At 41.0% G+C, this 18,854-nt stretch overlaps 1 protein-coding gene across 3 annotated transcripts in view; it reads left to right on the top strand.

The window, feature by feature from the left end:
- The first annotated feature begins 1,290 nt into the window (after nt 1–1,290).
- STAT3 (signal transducer and activator of transcription 3) overlaps nt 1,291–18,854 on the top strand; it is a 59,954-nt gene continuing 42,390 nt past the window's right edge. For 2 of the 3 annotated variants that reach the window (XM_020972590.2, XM_020972589.2), the window contains exon 1: nt 1,291–1,596. The gene's annotated coding sequence lies outside the window, so the exon portion shown is untranslated. Of the gene's footprint in view, nt 1,597–9,128; nt 9,215–18,854 lie in introns of those variants that run through there. The other variant, XM_078156042.1, reaches the window with a different exon arrangement.

Genomic DNA, 18,854 nt, shown 5'->3' with positions numbered 1-18,854 from the left:
TGGGTAGTTTCTCTATAGAGGATTTATAGAAGACAAGGAAAAAAGTTGCACAGGATGAGATATGAGGACCAACATGGTTGGAGGGAGTACCAAATCTCAGAAGTAAGGCTGACCCACGAGTCTTAGGGCAATTTTAATCCTAAAACTTGGGACACTGTACATAACCCCTCTTCTTATAAACATTAACTTAATTATTGACTGAAGTAGGGAGAACAAATGTCCCTTGTACTGGGTGTAGTAGTTAAATTGAGCCTAAGAGAGGTCAAGGTTACACTCCAACCCAGGCCTCTGGACGGCTTTCACTGAAAATTATCTGTGCCTTTGAGCTCTAAAGTCTCTAAGATAGGTGCAGGTTACTCTCACGTATGTAAGCTCTTTTTGCAGACAATGCTAAGGGCGTTCAGAGAGCAAAGGGAACCAAAGGTTAAGCAGACGCATAAGATGTCATTAAATAATGTCATTCTAGTGCGCAACGCCCAATACGGGCACTGGCTACTGTATAGTCTAACTATCCAAGGTCAAGTGTAAAGCAGTCTGGGGTCATTGGAAGGAGGATGGGGAAATCCGACTACCGAGTTTCCCTCCCTTTGCTTGTTTTTATCCTTATTTTATTTATGCGTCATGTCTTTCCTCATTTCCGTGAGTGGGCCTGAGGGTGTTGTTTGCGTGCAATACCCAGTGTCGCACAGCAGCCTGTAGGTGGACGAGGACTATGACATATCTTTCTCGTTCTCCCCAGCCCTGGGCCTTGGCTCTTCCGGCTGGCACGGGATACCCCGAAGAGAGGCGGAGTGTTAAAGGGTCTGCCAGGTGGGCCCTTTCCCACGTGGCTCCCTCTGTCTCTCCCACCCTCCCCTAGCACCTGGCAGGGCCTGGGGTCCGGTATGGGGTCGGGGTGGAGAGGAGGGGAGGAGGGAGCCGCACTAGAGGCATTTAAAATGCCTTTGACGTCACGCCTTGCCAGGAACTCAGCTGAGTTTTCAGCAGTACATTCCCGTCATCTTCCCTCCCTCCCTCCGGGGCTTCCGCGGACTTAGCCCTTGCTGTTCCGGCTACTCCGGCGGGAGGGGGCAGCGCCACCTAGGGAACAGCCCGCACGGGGGCGTCCCCCCATACGTCATTTATTCTGCATAATTTATCCGGGCAGTGTTTGCTCATTGGCTCCTGGGGAGGGGTTTCCTGAGGCATAATTAGTCGACCCGGGACTCTGAGTGGCTGGGGAGGCGGGCGGCTTCATGAATTAAGCATTAGGGGCGTGTCTTGGCTGGCCGGGATCCTTGTGGCGATTGGTTGGGTGGCCTGTTACTCAGCCGTTTCCGGAGCAGCGGCGGTAGCTGTGGCGGAGGAGTGGGTATCGACGTTAAACTGAGAAGGGACCCCAGGAGCCCAAGCCCCGGCCAGGAGACGTAACCTCCCCCCACACATCCGGGTCCCGCCACCTCCAGCTCCGGGTCTCCAGTTACGGTTGAGCCTAGGCAGCCTTGGAGCAACCTCACCGCCTGCACGGCCTGCAGGGACTAGCCGCTTTGCCTGCGCCTTGGGCCGCTCCAGCAGCGGGACCGCGGGGCCTGTCACAGGCCGCAGCGCCGGGACCAGGTGAGGGGCGGGGCTCTCGGGAAGGGAGAGGGTCCTCTCTCCTCCCTCCTCTCTTTCTTCTTCCTTCCCCTCACTTCCATTGCTCCTGGGGAGACAAACCGGCCACCTCACCTCCCTTTCGTCTCCCTCCGCCCACTCCTCCTGGGGGGAGATAGTCCACCCTCCTCCATTCCTTCTTCCCTACATCATCCCTGGGGAAAGGGTGTTCCTCCCTCCTCCTTCCTCTCCTTCTCTCTCTCACCTCTGTTCCTCCTACTAGGGAGAGAATCCTCCCTCCTCTCCTCCTTCCTTTCTCCTCATGGGGAGAGAGTTCTCTCCCCTCCCCTCCTCTTTCATCTCCCTCCTCCCACCCCTCCTGGGGAGATAGTCCTCCTCCTTTCCTCCCCCTCTTCTTGTCCCTACTAGAGAATCCTCCCTCCTCCCGGTCTCCTTCCTCACATCATCCTTGGGGAGAGAGTACTCCCCCAATTCTTCCCATCTGCTGGGGTTAAAGACTCTTCTCTTCTCCCTCTTCTGTGGAGAAAAGGTCCTTCCTGTCCCTCTTATAGTAAAGACAGGCTTCTCCATCATTCTCCCTCTAACATTCCTCCGGGGAGTGATCCCTGTATCTTTTCCTGTAAGGAAAGTCAAGGCTTCCGTATTATTTGCCCTCCTCCCGTCCTCCAAGGAGAGAGTGCTTCCACTCCTGCCCTCCAAGGAAAGACAGGCTACCTCATTATTCCCTCTCCCTTCATCTCTCCTCCGAGGCGGGAGAGCCCTTTCTTTGCAATCAAGAAATATTTATTAAGCACCTACTATTTGCCATCACTGTGCTAAGCGATTTTGTCCTTCAATAAAAGACTGTCAGTATTCTCTCCTTACCATTCCTCTTCTTCCTCCATTTCCTTGCTTCCATTCTTCATGGGAAGACAGTCTTACCTCCTCCCGTTCAAGAAAAGACAATTATTTTTTCTCCTACCCATCCTTCCTTTCTTTCCAAGGGCATTCTGTCTTCCTTACCCTTCTTCAAGGGAGTTGTCAGAGAAATATCTGGGATCTAGAATTGAGAGGTGACTCCCATGACCATATTCCTTGTTTTTGTTCAATATAGGCAACCATGTTGCCTAGGATCCAGGTGAGGTTGAGGGATGATAGCCTGGGATAGTGGAAAGAATGTTGAATTTACAATCAGACACTTAAGTTTTATGGGAATTAGAGCTAGAAAGACCCTTAGAAATTATCTAATCCATTTCCAGGATTTGACAGACAAAGTAGCTGAGGACCAGAGAGGTTAAATGCCTTCCCAAAAATCATATAGGTAATAAAGGCCAGAGTCAGTATTTAACCTCAGGTGCCTTAGTTTTCTTGTCTGTAGACTGAAAAGGTCAAACTAAGTGAGAAGCTGGTGTGATGTATCAGAAAGAGGGCTGGACTTGGAGTTAGGAAAGACAGGCCCAAATCCTGGTTTTGACATTTAGTATCTGTGTGACTAGACTTAATCTCTCAATCTCAATTTCCTCATTCATAAAATGGAGATAATACTTTCACTCCCTCACAGTGTGTAGTGAGGACAGTCCTTTGTAAATCTTAAAACATTATATAAATGCTACTCTTTCATTTCATTATTTCTAAGGCTCTAAATCTTATGATCCTATTTTTTGGCAAGAATTTATGAAATCATTAAGTTGCATGGTTATCAATTTTCCTTTTGTACCTCCCACCCCCTACCCAGTGTAACTGGGTAGACATAAATGGCTTTTCAGAGACTCTTCGTAAAGTAATCCTCACTCCTTCTGGCTGGTTATTAGGTAGATTTCATATCCAAACAAATACCTCAGCTTCGGAGAAATGTAATACTTCCCTTGGGTGCTTTCCCTTGTTATATGTTGTTCATTTTATGTGTGTGTGTGTGTGTGTGTGTGTGTGTGTGTATACACATGGTAAAGGAGGACAGAAGATAAATAACTGAACCATTGCACTTATTGGATTGTGGTGTTGCATAATTGTACAGGTTGGAGTGAAGTGGAAGTATTGTCTTGGGGCCAAGATCTTGGGTAAAGGCAGAAAAAAAGGGAAACAAAGACTAGCAAGGCCTCTTGGTGAGGCCTTGTGCACAAATTTTAGTGATATTTGGTGTGTGTGGTTTAATATGGGGCACACTTTGTACAACTAAGCATTACTCAGGTTGCCTTTTTCATGTCTTTTATATGTTGCTTTCTGTTGTTTCTATTAAGTAGATGTGTGACTATAGATTTAGTCTGTCATTTTTCCTCCCCTCACTTATATGTCATATTTAGGGGACTTCTTAAATGTGTGCTGAGAAGTAATCAACTGTCTTACCTGTAAAGAATATACAAAGTTCATGACTGGTCATTATAATACAGATAATTCAAAACATAAAGGCTTTTCTCTGAGTGTTCAACCTGCTCATCAGTATTAAAGTTACTTCACGTTTTATTAAGAGCCTCAGAGAGCTAGCATGCAGCCATATCAAATATAATAATGAAGGATTTTCAAAACAAGGCAGACAAGAAGACAAAATGGTCATCGAATCTTAAGAGTTTAGAGCTGAAAGGGACTTTAGAGATGCTTTAGATCAACATGCTTATTTTACAGATGAGAAAAATGAGGTTCAGAGAGATTAAATGGCTTAGCCAGTATCACATAGTTAATCATGACCTAAATGTCATTGCGCTAGGGTGAGTGTGGTCTGAGCTCTGGGGTCTCCTTACAGTCTCCTTGCTAGTAAGCAGCAGAATTGGAATTGGAACCCAAGTCTTCTCCCTCTAGATCCAATACTCTATTCCATTATAATGTTGCCTCTTCAGATGCACAGCTACTCAGCACCACTGTTTACAGATTAACTACCTGGTGGTAGGGCCAAGTCAAAAGTGCCTTGCCATTTATTGGAAATTGGAAGTATAGCAGTTGATAAGGGCAGAGCTGCTCTGGTCAAAAGGCTTATTCTCAACAACCATTTGATTAGAATACATTCATGTTCTTTGCCTGTCATGTTTGATCTCTTTAGGTCCTCAAAACAGGCCGATGATGTTACCCCCATTATGCAGATGAGAAAGTAGAGGCTCATAGAAGAAAATGATTAGCCCTGAGTCACACAATTGCCAAGAAATGGAACAGGTCATAGAAGAAATCCAGGCCATAACTCCTCATCCAATGCTCTTTCTATTGTACCAATTCTGGCCTGCTTAACTTAAATGTGTCTCAGTGAAAATATTGACTGAGCCTGAGTCCCTGCTGGGAAACAGAAGTGACATAATGGCATTCTCAGGAATTATAGTATTTCAGAGCTGTATGGGACCCTAGAGCATTTTGTCCAGCTCTGTCATATTATGGACAATGGGACTGAGGATGGAGATGATTTACCCAAGATGATGCTATTGGCTAGTGACCTTGTGCATTTTTCACTGAGTTAGGCTACTTTCTCTTCTGTGCATTGAAACACACTTTGATTCAGTGTTGAGGGATGATGGTAAAAGTGTAAATAGGATCTAGTTTGGGCGACTTTCAGGTTGCTGAAGATCATTTAAATAATAGTTTATCTTAATATCTTAGTAGAGTTATTTTTCAGAATAAACAGGTATTTGGCTAATAGAAGGACTTTTACTTTATTCAGAAGATTCTGCAGATTCATTTAAGTCATGACCCAAATGTCACTGTGCCAGGGTCAGTTGTGGTCTGAGTGCTGAGAGTTAGCACACTCTTGCAGGCACAGTTTCTTTTCTAACATCATTTCTCTTTCCTTTCTTGCACAAGTCATTTCTGTATCTTCTTGTTTCCCCAGCTGTGAAATATGGAACATCAGGTTGTCTTCCAAAAGCTTTTATGTAGTATCCTTTTGTTCATGGCACTTCACAAACCAGTCAACTAATAAAGGCCTAACTCAATTCAACAGGCATTTATTAAATAGTGAATACTCTGTGTAAGGTATAAGATACTATAGTGGCCACTGAGGGAAATAGGGAAGTACTCTTCTTACCCTCAAGGACTTCACAGGAGACTTAGGGAGACAAGATTCCAACTGGGATGGAGAGATAAAATAAGTTGATATATGATAGTATGAAAATTTAGATAATAGAGAAATGAGAGTTTAATATAGCAAAATAAATGTTTCAAGGCAGTAATAAAATCATAACAACTGATATTTGGATAGTGTGTTGAGATTTTCAAAGTGCTTTTACATTTACCATTTCATTTGACCCTCCAAACAGCCCAGTTGGGTATTACGGGTGGTATTTTCCCATCTTACAGTTGAAGGAATTGAAGCTAAGAGAATTAAAGTAAAACATGCCGCTGGTAAGTGTCAAGGGCAGGATTTGACCTGACTCCAAGGTTCGTGTTCTTTCCACTGTGGAATGAAGTGCCTAATATCTAGGACAGACAACTAGGGAGAGAGCGCCACAGGCTAGAATGATGTTGGAAGCTTCATGAAGGAAGAGGGAATTTGAACAGGCTCATAAAGGATGGGAAGAGTTTAGATAGAGTCACAAGAGGGATGGACAGTGAGCTCTAGGTCCCTTCTGCCCCTGTGATTAAATGTGGTAATGAGAACAGATGTTTCAACATCACTGGATGACTCCTTTCATTGAAAAAGGCACATTGTGCCAAAGAGCTTAATATTTTTAGCTTCAGTCTGTATTTGAAAGCCCTGATTGCAGCCCTTAGACCATTCCTCAGCTCCTAAAGGGAGTCGGCAGATTCTAAGGGACCTTCAGGGTCCCCAGACAGCAGCACCTGGATGTCGTGAGAACTAGAGAACAAAATTACCCACCTCTTTTCGTGTCTTTTAAAGTAATAGTGAAAACAAGAAATGTTGTGGTTACGTACTTGTAGGTGGAAACCAGAGCTTAATATCATGAACTTTGGTCTGGAAGGCCATCCAGTGTGATTGCTTTGATGGCATATTTCTAAAGCTTTTGGAAGAGTCAACTTTTACTCTCATTACTTCTCATTTTGCATGTGGATCAGGCACAGAAAACTTTCCATCACAGCTTAGCCTTCCTCTGAAACCCCCTTCCCTTTCTTCAGTGGAATTGGACTGCTTGAATCTCTGCCTCCCCCTTCCCCCTATCCTTGTTGGCTTTTTGGATAAATAGGCCAAAGGAACCAGTGTTTCAGGGCTTTAATATGGGGTAATGGGGTAATAGAAAAGTGTTTTGGATTAGGTGTCAGAAGACCTGACCAATAGTGTCTGCTCTGTTTCTGAGTGAATTTGGGCAAATCCTTTAACCTTTCTTGGCCTCAGTTCCTACATCTGCAGAATCCTGGTTTTGGGGGCTCCCTGATCTCTTAAGGTCTCTTTCAGTTTTAACGTTACTTCCTGTAGTAGCCAGCTTTTGTCATAGCACGTAAGATTTTTTCATAGTGTGAGTTTGGGATTTCATAGGCCCAATCTGCATCACCATTCTGTGTAACCTTTATACACACACACACACAACACTTATATATATATGAATGTTATAATTTGTTTTGGATATGTGAAGATACAGGGGCTCACCAGTTGGTCAGTTGTCCAAAGGTCTTAGTTTCCTCAAGGAGCTAGAGACAGCCTTCCAAGGGATTGCACAATTTGGTGTCATACTGGACTTACTACTTTCATTCACCCCATATTTTCACAAAATTACAAAATATTGTTCCTTTCTCTGCAACATTTCTCTGCTCTGTCCCCCTCTCTATTTACACATCCATCTCTCTATTCTAGCACCTTATCACCATTGGTCCAGGCTCTTGCAGCAGCAATATTCTGATTGGTTTTTTCTCTCTCCACACAACAGTCTACCTTAAGCCCCAGCTCTGACCCTTTCACTACACTGTTCACTCCCTATTAAAGTCCAGTGGCTTAAGTATAAACTTTCTGCCTGCCATTTAAAACCCTTCACAACCCAGCTTCCTCTTACTTTTCTGGCCTTCCCATTCATGCATACAACCAGTCCAGTCAAATTTTCCTCCTTACTGTTCCTCACACCTAGCTTTTGGACATATGCATGATTTGTGCTTTCTCCTCACCTCCAACTCTTCCTGTCCCCGGTTTCTTTCAAGGCTCAGCTGAAGGACCACTTTATACATGATGTCCTTCCTGATTCCCCCTAGCTGCTAGGGCCTCCACCCTCCTGTTTTGTATATACTTACATGTGTAAATGTTCTTTGCCTCTCACTAGATATAAGCTACTTTAGGGCAGAAACTATTTAACTTCTGTCCTACCACAGTGCTTGGCATGTACTAGGCATCTCATAAATGTTTGATTGATTGACTTGACAATTAATTGTGGAGAGATTTGAGCTCAGGTCTTCCTTGACTACAGTCCAGTCTTCTTTCTACCACCCCACACTACTTCCATGTTGTAACCCATTTCAAGCAATATTTGATACAATGAAACAATTTAAACATTCTCTCCACTGGTGTTGTGTCTCATGGCGTTTGATCTGAGATACATAAATGAGTCCTAAGTATGTTGTAGAAGGGCTTCTTCAGGTAGGCCTCTTTCAGTGCTGAGATTTTGTGATCAGAGTTGAACGGGGTTCATCTAGGAAAACTTATTGGAGGAAGTGAGTTCTGAGGCAACATAAAAGCAGAAAGGGAGTAACATAGGTTGGTGCAGATCAGGAACATAGACAGTAGAGAGGAGGGTGCTTCAGGTGGAGGGAATGTCAAGAGTCCTATCAAGTGTCTCAATTTGTCTTTTCCTGTTGCAGTGAGCCACTGTTACTTCACAGCTCTGGCTTGAGTCTAGCTGAGTTTCCCTTGGCCCCTTCATTCTGGCAAATGCTGTTTACTGACTGCCCCATTGTCTTCATTTGCTGGGTAATCTTTATGCTGAGCTTTATGGTTAAGCAGAGTCTGAACTGGTTTCTCTCACTCTAACTCTGAGGTCTTAGATAATAAACATAAAGATGATAGTGATTGGTTGCTATGTGTAGCACTTTTAAAGTTGTAAATTTATATACATGCTCATATTTCAACCTCACAACCCTAAAGGTAGATACTTTAGGTAATACCGCCTACCTTTTATGGATTAGGAAACTGAGATTAAGAGCAGTTAAGTGATTGCCCATGGTCACAATGTCAATCAGATTTGAACCCAAGTATTCTGACAACTAGTACTTTATCCATTTATATCACTAGAAAGGCAGGAAGGAGTGGGGGAGAGTAAGGAACAAGCAATTATTAAGTGCCTACTGTGTGTTAGGCACTGTGCTAAAGATGGAGAAGCCTTTTTTGCTTCTTAGTTCTCTTTGGGGCAGTGATCAGTGGCTGAGCAGTGTCTGAAACAGAAAGTAAACCTGGTAAATAAGTAATGGCCTGGTTGTGGAGGAGGCCCTCCAGGCAATGGTTGGAGGTGGGGTTTGGGTAGTTTTATAATTGTAATTTCTGGAAATTGGCTTGGATTGGTGAAGGGGAGGCCAGCCAGGAGGTGGGGTGGGGAAATCCTGCCCTTATCTAAGGCTAACCACCTGATATCCTACCATGTTGATAAGTTGACTTGTTTATAGAGCACTCCCCCCAGCCCCAGTTTTGTTGTAATAATCTGAGTGAGGTTGTGAAAGCCTAAACTTCAGACAGCAACTGCGGGGGAAAATCTTCATAAAATGTTGGATGTGTATGCATTTCTACAAAACATAGGTATGTGTGCTTTTTAAAATTGAATTCTTTGTGAATTTGTCATTAACTTTATTTGGTTTAGTAAAGTCAATTTTAGATAGCAAGGATAGTTACTCACATATATAGTGCCTTAAATTTTACTGTACAATCCCCAAGCACAGTGCCTGCTGCATAGTTTTCACTTAAATGCTAGTTGATTGATGGTGGTTACAATTTAGTTGGGGTTGGGGAGTGTTTTTGACACATAACTATAATACAAAACTCTCATATGATGTTAAATGTTTTAGAGAGGTGAATGGAAAGTATCCTCTGGGATCTATTCAGGAAAAGTCATTGCCCCAAAGATAGTGGAAAGAGCCCAGGATTTGGAGTCATAGGGCAAGAGTTGGAATCCTTACTCAGTTCCAGGAACCTCTTGCAAATCATTCTGCCATTCTGGACCTCAGTTTCTTCATCTGGAAAATCAAGGCTTGGTGTAGATAATATCCAAGGACCCTTCAAGTTCTAACTCCTAGGAAATATTTGAACTTTTTCTTTTAAGATACAGAAGAAATTTGATAAGGGGGAGTCTTTTGGGAAGAGGGGAGGAAAGACATGGAGACAAACAAGTGTCTGGTATGTATGGGAATGACAAGTCATTTAGTTTGGCTAAAAGCAGAATAAATTGGAAGGTATAATGTGAACTAAGGAAGAGAATCACCAGAAAGGGGAGGAGCTTTAATGCCAGGCTAAGGAATTTAAACCTTACTCGCTAAAGTATTGAATTGAATTGGTGGGCAATAGAAACCTAATAAAAAATTTTGAATAGAAAGGTGATCAGATCTATATGTATAAGACTAAAATAGAAGTTATGTGAAGGATAACTTAGAGGGAGAGAAAATGGAGGAGAAAAGACTTGTTAGAAAGCTACTGTAATAATCCAGGTAATAAAGTGGTAATAGTTTTAATCTAAGCATTTATTAAGTACCTCCTGTGTGCAGGACAAGAGGAAGCATTGTATAGTGAATTGAGAGACAGCGTTGGAGCTAGAAAGACTTGGGTTCAAGTTCTGTTGGCTTTGTGACCCTGGGCAACAGGGTCACTGAACTCTTAGAGCTCTAGGTAAGAATTTCAGAGAAGGTGCCTATCTACATTGGTAGAGGAGGTTTCTATAGCTGAGAGTTCTCTTTATTAATGAGATCACAGGTCCATTCCCTATCCTTATGTGCTAGGCAAAAGGAATATGGAGACAAAAAATGACAAACACTCCTTCCCTTCAGGTGCTTACATTCCACTGAAGGATAGAGCATGTAAAAAGTTAAGTAAATGTCAGATAATTTGAGGAGTTAGAGAATATTAACAGTTAGGGAGATCAGGAAAGGTTTCACATGGAAAGAAGATGGCATCAGAATTGAGCCTTGAAGTAAATAAACTAAGGATTCTAAGAGGCAGAGGGGAGGAGGAATTATCTACTAGGGATAGGGGTCAGTGATACAGAGGTGGGAAATAGAAAGTGAAGTTTGGGCACTGACATGTAGGCCACTGTCCAGAACATAGTGTAAATGAAAGGAAGTGATATGAAATAATACTGGAAAGATACGTGGAACCATGCTGATGAGTTTGTTTCTTGTCTTAGATTCAATAGGGACCACCTAAAGATTCTTGAGCAGGGAAATGATGTGAGTTGACCTGTGTTTTACTTGCTTTGTTGTTTTTTGGGGGTTTTTTTGATGAGGCAAAGGGGTAGTTCCAGGGTCACACAGCTAGTAAGTGTCAAGTGTCTGAGGTCAAATTTGAACTTGGGCCCCAGGGCTGGTGCTCTATCTACTGATCCACCTAGCTGCCCCCAGACCTGTGTTTTAAGGAAGATGATTTTGTCAGCTGTGTAGAGACTGGATTAGAGAGGGGAGAGACTAGAAGCAGAAAGACCAGTTAGGAGGCCAGGTGAAAAGTGATGAGGACCTGAGCTAGGGTGGTGCCTGAAAGTAGAAAGGAAGGAATGTATTTGGGAGATGTCCACATAGTAGAATCAACAAGACTTGGCAGCTGTTTAGATATGTACATGATAATGGAGAAGGAAGTGTTGAGTATGACTCCAAGGTTAGGAACCTACGTTACTGGAAGGATGAAGCTGCTATGAGCAGGATAACCAAGTGCCTTCTGAACAGGATACCAGTACTTCTATCTTTGAACATTCTGTATTCAGCTAGGTTAGAGTTACCTGTAGCTATAAAACCATAGAACTAGAAGGGAATTTAGAAGTAATCTGGTCCACTTCCCTTGTTTTACAGATAAGAAATCTGAGATTGAGGGTTTGTGACTTCCCTAAGGCCACAGAATGGCAGTGTCTACTGTAGGCAGAACTCAAATGTCCATCTCCTCCATTCTTGCCTGGGGAACTTTCTTTCTTGGGGCCTGTCATAATGAAGTATTTGTACCTCTCTTTTATTTATCAAATTCTCTTTTGTATTATGATCCTTTGTATTATTTGCATACTTCCCATGGCTTATCAGTTTGATTGTATTATAAGCTTCTTGAAAGAGTAAGGTCTGTATTTTGTTTATTCCTTCTTCCATATCCTTTGGACATGGCAGGTGAATGTTCAATGCATGTTTAAATATTGAATATGATTTGATTGGGACCAGATGTGAGGCCCTCTGACTCCTGGTCCAGAGGTCTTTTCCTTTCTGTACCTTGCCTATGAACCTTTGTGAATAAGAGAAAGTGTTCAGATGATTTTCAAACTATTTAAGATAGACAGGGTTTTAGATAGTTTGGGAGAAGGCTTCCTGAGGATTGAAATGACAGTTTCATTCAGGGCACATTGAGGATATGGCTGATGATGACTTTTTTTTTTTTTAGAAATTTCTTTTTCATTTGAACTTAATAAATAAAATGAGTATTCCCTACATATATAGAACAGAGAAAGATTATACATGAAACTAAAAATCTTTATATAAGCTTGCTTTTCAGCTTTTTCAATGTAAGTACATTAAGTTCAACATGTAACTTTCTGTGATGTTTTTTTCTGGCCTGTTCTATTTTGGGCATTTAAAAATGTTTCCATGGCCCATTTTTCTTCTTTCCTTCCTTCTTTCCTTCCCTATCCCTATTGTGGACCTCCTTCCCTCCCATCCACCTCTAAATTTGAAAAAAAAAAAAAGAAAGAAAGAAAGGGGGGGAAAACCTTGTAACAATTAGGCATGGTCAAACAAAACAAACTCCTGTGTTGGTGAGGTGATGCAGTGGATAGATAGAGTGCTGGGCCTGAAATAGGAAGATTCAACTTTCTGAGTTCAAATCTGGCCTTAGACACTTATTATAGCTGTAGGACCCCGGGCAAGTGACTTAACCCTGTTTGCCCCAGTTCCTCATTTGTAAAATGAGCTGAAGAAGGAAATAGCAAACCACTATCTTGCCAAGAAAACCCCAAATGAGGTCACAGAGAGTTGGACACAACTCGAAACAACTGAACAGCAACAAAAATGTGTATCTTATCCTTCTATTCTAAATCCATTATTTCTGTCAGGAAGTGGATAGCATATCATCATCAATATTTTGGAATCATGGCTGGTTCTTGAATTGTTCAGAGTTAAATCATTCAGAGTTGTTTTCTTTACAGTGTTGTTGTAATTATATAAATCTCTCTTAGTTCCACTTACTTCACTCATTTCATACAAGTTTTCCCAGATTTCTCAGAAACCATACCTGTGGTCATTTCTTATGATATTCTATTATATTCATATACCATCATTTTTTAGCCATTCCTCAGTTGATTGGCACCCCCTTAGTTTTCCAGTACCAATAGCTTTTCACTAAATGCCAATCTCCATTTTAGTTATAGGAAATATTTTTTAATGGCACCTGTTCTGTGTTTTTCATCTCCTGTTCACTTGTTTTTTATGAATGAATGTTTCCCAAGAATCTGACAGGAAATATATAGAAATCAAGTTCTACAATCTATTGATATTTGATTTTATTGATTATACACTGTGCCCATGTTAATTCTATAGAAGCTGTTGTTTCCCAAATTGCATAAATGAAGTATTGCTTCATTACTTAAAGGTGTATTTTGGTCACCTCCCATCTATATCTTGTTAGTATATCTATATCTTCCTTGTTTTCTTGATCTTGCAATGATTTGAGTAACACCTGCAAAGTGGAAAAGGAAGAAACCAATCTTTATTACTAAGGTAAGTATATACTAATAGGGAACTAAAAATTTGACTTTGATATTGACCATCTAAAGCTGGAAAGAAGCCTTTTACTGTTTAGAGTATTTTGGAAATAACTCTAGGGGTATGTTGGGCTCCTAAATCCCAAGACTATAGTAATAAATCTTTTTAATTTCTTAGTGGTCAGTTCATGGTGGTCACATTGCCTTGGGAGCTCTGGGTGGCTAGTATTATCTGAAGGATATAGTAACTCATGCAAATAAATGGTATTGTCAAGGAGCCCACTGCAATCTTGTTTTTCTGCACTCAGTTATCATGAGTCCCTGTGCTCACTTTGGTCCAAAGGACTTATTGGAAAACCCATAGTGAAACTCTGTACAATTGTGAGTTCCAGATTTTGGTAAGGTACTGTTGGAAGTAGCTTTTTGCAGTTCCAGTTTGATTCATAAGCAGGTTTATCAGAGAACCCTTTCTTCCTTACTCTGCTGGAATTGCTCATGATCTAATGCTTCTTTCCAAGCAGTTAATTATTCTCTCTTTCCAAGAATTTTATCATGATAGTCACCCCACTCACACTGCCTGGACTTCTGAGTTTCTGATCAATTAGCCTCTTCCTTAACTTATCTTTATGGAAGCTAATAGATGAAATTGGTTGCTGAGCCATAGTATACTGAGGTCACTTTTAGCTAAGCAGGCAGGAATCTCAGTAATATTTTAAAGAAATACTTTACTAATTGGCAAGGTGCCCAGCAGCTTAGAAACAAGTGACCTTTCTCACATTGGCTTTTGGTTTTAAGTTAAAGTATGTAATTTGACATCAAGATGAAATGAAATCTTCCGTAATTTTTTCTCCCATTGTAACATAAGCTTGTGCAGAAGTAAATCTTCTTTTGGAGTAGGGAAATTTTACTTGTGGTATTTAGTGCCTTAGGAGGCATACTAGGAAATGAAATATTCTTTTTTTTTTTGGTTCCCAAATAAGATTTTCAGTGTTTCATATGTAGAGAAACTCTGTAGGTTTATACTGACTCTACCCAGAACCCTTAGACTTTAAGGGCAATTATAGCTTGCACTATTTTACTTATGTCAAATGTACTAAATCTTGGAGAGACTGAGAGAGAATGCATCCTTGATGTATCTGGTACTATATTTCTGTCTGGATCTCTCTTCTTTCTCCAGTCTATTTCTTCTACTCCCCGAAATGATTCATGACTTAGAGCCAGGAAGGGACAAGTGGCTGTAAATTCTGAAAGATCAACCTTGGCCTCCCTGTTGCTTTACCTGGAAGGCTAAACAAAAACACAATCTGAATGTGGGCTGTTTTGGTCATTACTGAGAAAGGGAGAAAGAATTTTTCTTTATTTGTTTTTACTGTGCCAAGACAGGGCCCTTCACAGAATCTCAGAGCTGGAAGGGCTCTCTGAGGCTATCTAGTTCACTCCATACCAGAACAGGAATTGCCTGTACAAACATCCCCCAACAAAGTCATACGGTCTTTGCTTCAAAATCTCTAATGAGGCAGAACACAAGTCTTGTGAGGCGAACTTTTCATTTCTTGGTTCTCTTGAATCATACCATGTGAATGTGATGAAAATACCACTTGGACATGACACATCGTTTTGGGCTCTACCCCATGTTTCTGGCCCTTCCCCTTGATTTTGACTTGTTGTCTCTCCATCATTTTGAGTTTTTTCCTTCTGCTGTTTTACTGTTTCAAAATTTTGGTTACGTAAGACTTTTTTGCTACCTAAAAACCAGTGTATAATGAAAAGGGGTAGGTGGGTGGCCTGACCTCCCAGAAGCTTGTTTTGGGGTGGCAATGGTAATGAGACGAAAGATGGTGGTGAGTGGCAGTCAGGTTTGAAAGGGGGCCAGAGCCTCACAAGCTATAAACTACCGACCATCCTTCTAACATGGACAGCTTCACAACACCTTGTGGTTGATATACTTGTTGGTTTCCTGTAAGCCTATAATATACTTTTACAAGCATATACTTACTCTTTATCCTACTGATTTTTTTTGTCATTTGGATAAAAATTCAGGTGATCTGCCTGTTGCCTCAGTCAGTGGGGTTTAAAAGCTTCTAAGGAGTACCAAGAGCAAAATGACAGCTCCTCTAAGAGAGGGGGGTATATCATAACTTTGTATCTTTTCTGAGGTCTGTCACAGTGTTTAAATGCTTGTGGAATCTTAATTAGTATAACTCTTGGACTTGTATTTTCACTCCTTTATTTTGAGATGCCACAAATTCCCAATGATGTTATACACGTTGCATTTTAATATAGCCAGACCAGAAGCAGGTTTTGAACATTTAGGGGTCACTTTGGGAGAAACTTTATAATCTGTGCCCCTGTCCCTTGTCCAGATATGTGATTTTTATCTTTGTGCTTGGACTCTGAAGGCGTGAGTAATTTTGTTGTTGGTTTTTGTTTCTTGGGTTTTTTTGTCATCACGTGTTTGTCATGAACTCAAAACCTAAACTGTGTCCTTTTCTTCATTCTGAGGAAGCATGGCGCAGTGAAAAGAGACAGTTAATCAGTAAGCATTGATCAAGTGCCTACTATATGCCAGGCATTGTGCTAGGAGCTAGAGATAAAAAAACAAACGTGCAAAAATTGCTGCCCTGAAGGAGCTATGTTCAAGACACCTGAGTCCTGGTTTTGACTTTTTCACTAACCAGTTATGTGATGTTGGGCATGTTAATTTCTCAGGTCCTCAGTTTCTTCATTTGTAAAATGAAGAGGTTGGGCTAGATGTTTGAACTCACAAAAATTCCAGTCCTCCTCTTGTATCAGTTGTCTAGTTGGAATCTCAGTTATGCTTCATCTGGACATTGAGGAACAGGTATCTGGTTCACTATGCAATTACTATTCTCCTGACAAAGGCTTAAAACTTTTGCTTTGAAAGCCCAACTTAGTCATTGAGTGCCATACATACCACTACCCTTCCAAATGAAATTTAGTCATTAGAGTTGTTTTGTGTCATATTTTCAGAATGTAATCACGTAATTACTTAGTCACAGACTTAATTTTTAGGCTCCTAAATCATTGCAGCAGAGAGAAGTTGGTGTGATATCCTGAAGTTTCCCAAAATGAGATTTTTGAAAAAGATTGCAAATTAAGTTAATTTCTTATCATCTGCAATTCAAGAAATGACTATTTCCCCACCATAACTAGGCAGTTGTATAGAGTAGGAATGCTTTTGGATGAAAGTTTGCCATATGTGTTTGTGTTACTGTCACTGTTAATGTCAGGCAACTACATAAAATGCTCGAGTATTACTTAATTCCAAACCAAATGATGAATTTCACTAGAAAACTTAACCAATTGTTTTACATTTATTGTTTATTATTAATGTAGTGACCCAGACAACCTTATTTCCTCTGGAAAATAAGTTCTTGTAGAATCTGAGAACTTGAATTTGGGTGGCTTTGAAACTAGATAAACATTACTTTCACTTACAGTATAGGGGGTAAAAATGGAGTAGGACTATACATTCCAACATCTGTTCCCAACCTGGAATAGTTTTGGTGTAGTCAAAAAAGCACTCACTATAAACAGAGTCAGGTGATTTGGGTGTCCTCCGGGTGACTTTCTCTCTCTGAATCTTGATTTCCTTCTTCTAAAATGATGTGACTGGAATAATTAATTGCAAAGGTCCCTTCTATCTGTAACATTTTATGAATGTATGAACTCTGTCTTCTACAGCCATTAACACAGGACCCAGGTACTCGTAGTTACAACTGAACTTAATCTTTAAGGTCTCTTCCAGTTCTAAATCCACATCCTGTCATGTGAATGAAATGTCATTCCACAAATCAGAATAGCACCTCTCTTGGTGTTAGGGAAGTGACTAGATTTCCCTATCTTACTTCCTTATAGGAATCTCTTAAAACATTCAGAATCTATGAGGTAGCCTCCCATCAGGGAAAGAACATACTATTTAGGGTGTTTTATTTTGATTTATCACAGTTTTTACATTTTTTATATGGATTTCTTTCAAGGAATTAGACCTCATTCATAATTCATGAGATCTTAGAATTAGAAGGAACCACAAAATGTCACATAAATGCATCTGAGACTTTATGTTGTTATGGATAGATTACTGGCTTTAGAGCCAGAGGACCTGGGTTCCAATTTAGCTCTCCTGTATGAACTAGGATGAGTCCCTAAACCTCCCTGACCTCATACTTCTCATTTGTAAAGTGAGGAGATTGGACTCCAGGTGATCTAAAGGCTTTTCCAGCTCTTTGATCTGGATCTGTCTTTGATCCTACAAACAAATCCTTATCCAGTACTGGAACCCTTCATCCCCCCCCTGAGGGATGGGTATCTGGAATTTGCTTGTGTGGATCTTTTTTGGGAGGTAGCCTGTTCCACTTAGGAGGGCCATATTAAGCCGGTGTCTGCTTCTCTGTTATGTTCACCCATTCATTGATCTTGCATTTACCTCCTCCAGCAGCTCAGGAAACAATCTATTTCTTCTTTCATATGACAGATCTTTAGTTATTTGAAAATAGTTCCTGGTCTTCCTCTCCAACATTCTCTTCTTCCCCTTACATCTAAGTCTTTTTCTATGAGCTAAACATGACTAATTTCTTCAACTGTCCCTCAAGTGAAATTATTTCCAGAATCCTTACTGCCTTGGTTTCCCTCCTTGACATGTGTTAGTTTATCAGTTTTCCTCTTAATTAAGATGAAACATAAAACTGAACACATTACTCTGAATCCTGCCTAATAACAAAATAAATGGAACCTCCATTAATCTGGACAGTGCCATTTAATAGCTTAAAATTACACTAAGACTTTTGGGACACCCTGTATTTCTTTTAATGAAGTCAGCAACTACTTGTTGTTGACTTGAATGTAGCCAAAGATTGAGGAGGACCAGAGAGAAAGAAGGAGAGTTACACTGTTGACTTGTATTAAAGTTGTGGTTGATTAAAACCCTCAGGTTTCTGTCGTCCAGTTGTTTATCAGGTCAGATTTTCCCCTCTACCTGTACTTGTGCAACTAATTTTTACAGAGTGAAAATATAAGACTCTACACTTAATCCTATCAAATTTCACCTGGTTGGCTCCCTCACTTTGAATATTATTTAGCTTATTAACTCTTCTAGGTAAGGCTTTCTCAGTTAAAACTTTCCCTCTCGTATTTCTTCCATTGTCTTTCCAAGTGCTACAAATTCTCAGAATTTTCCATTAACATGCAAATATGGGAGTTGCAGCATACGGAGATGACTCAGTACCTTAACTCAAAGAACACAGATTTAGAGGTAGAAGGGACTGTGCAGGTTCCTGGTTCGACCCCTTCATTTTCAAATGAATAAATTGATGCCCATTGAGGTGAAGTGACTTGCCCACAGTCAAAAAGCTGGCCAAGTAGCGGAATCACAATTTGAACCCAGGTCCTTTGACTCTCAATCCAATATTTTTTCCACTGCTTCTGAAACTCAGGGTTCTGAAGGAATGGGACATTAGGCAAGTAAATTTAGATGGAAGAAAGGAA

The sequence above is a fragment of the Phascolarctos cinereus genome, unplaced genomic scaffold, assembly GCF_003287225.1.
Source record: "Phascolarctos cinereus isolate Bilbo 61053 unplaced genomic scaffold, phaCin_HiC Scaffold_5;HRSCAF=322, whole genome shotgun sequence".
Lineage (NCBI taxonomy): Eukaryota > Metazoa > Chordata > Mammalia > Diprotodontia > Phascolarctidae > Phascolarctos > Phascolarctos cinereus.
This window is presented reverse-complemented; position numbering and strand designations above follow the sequence as displayed.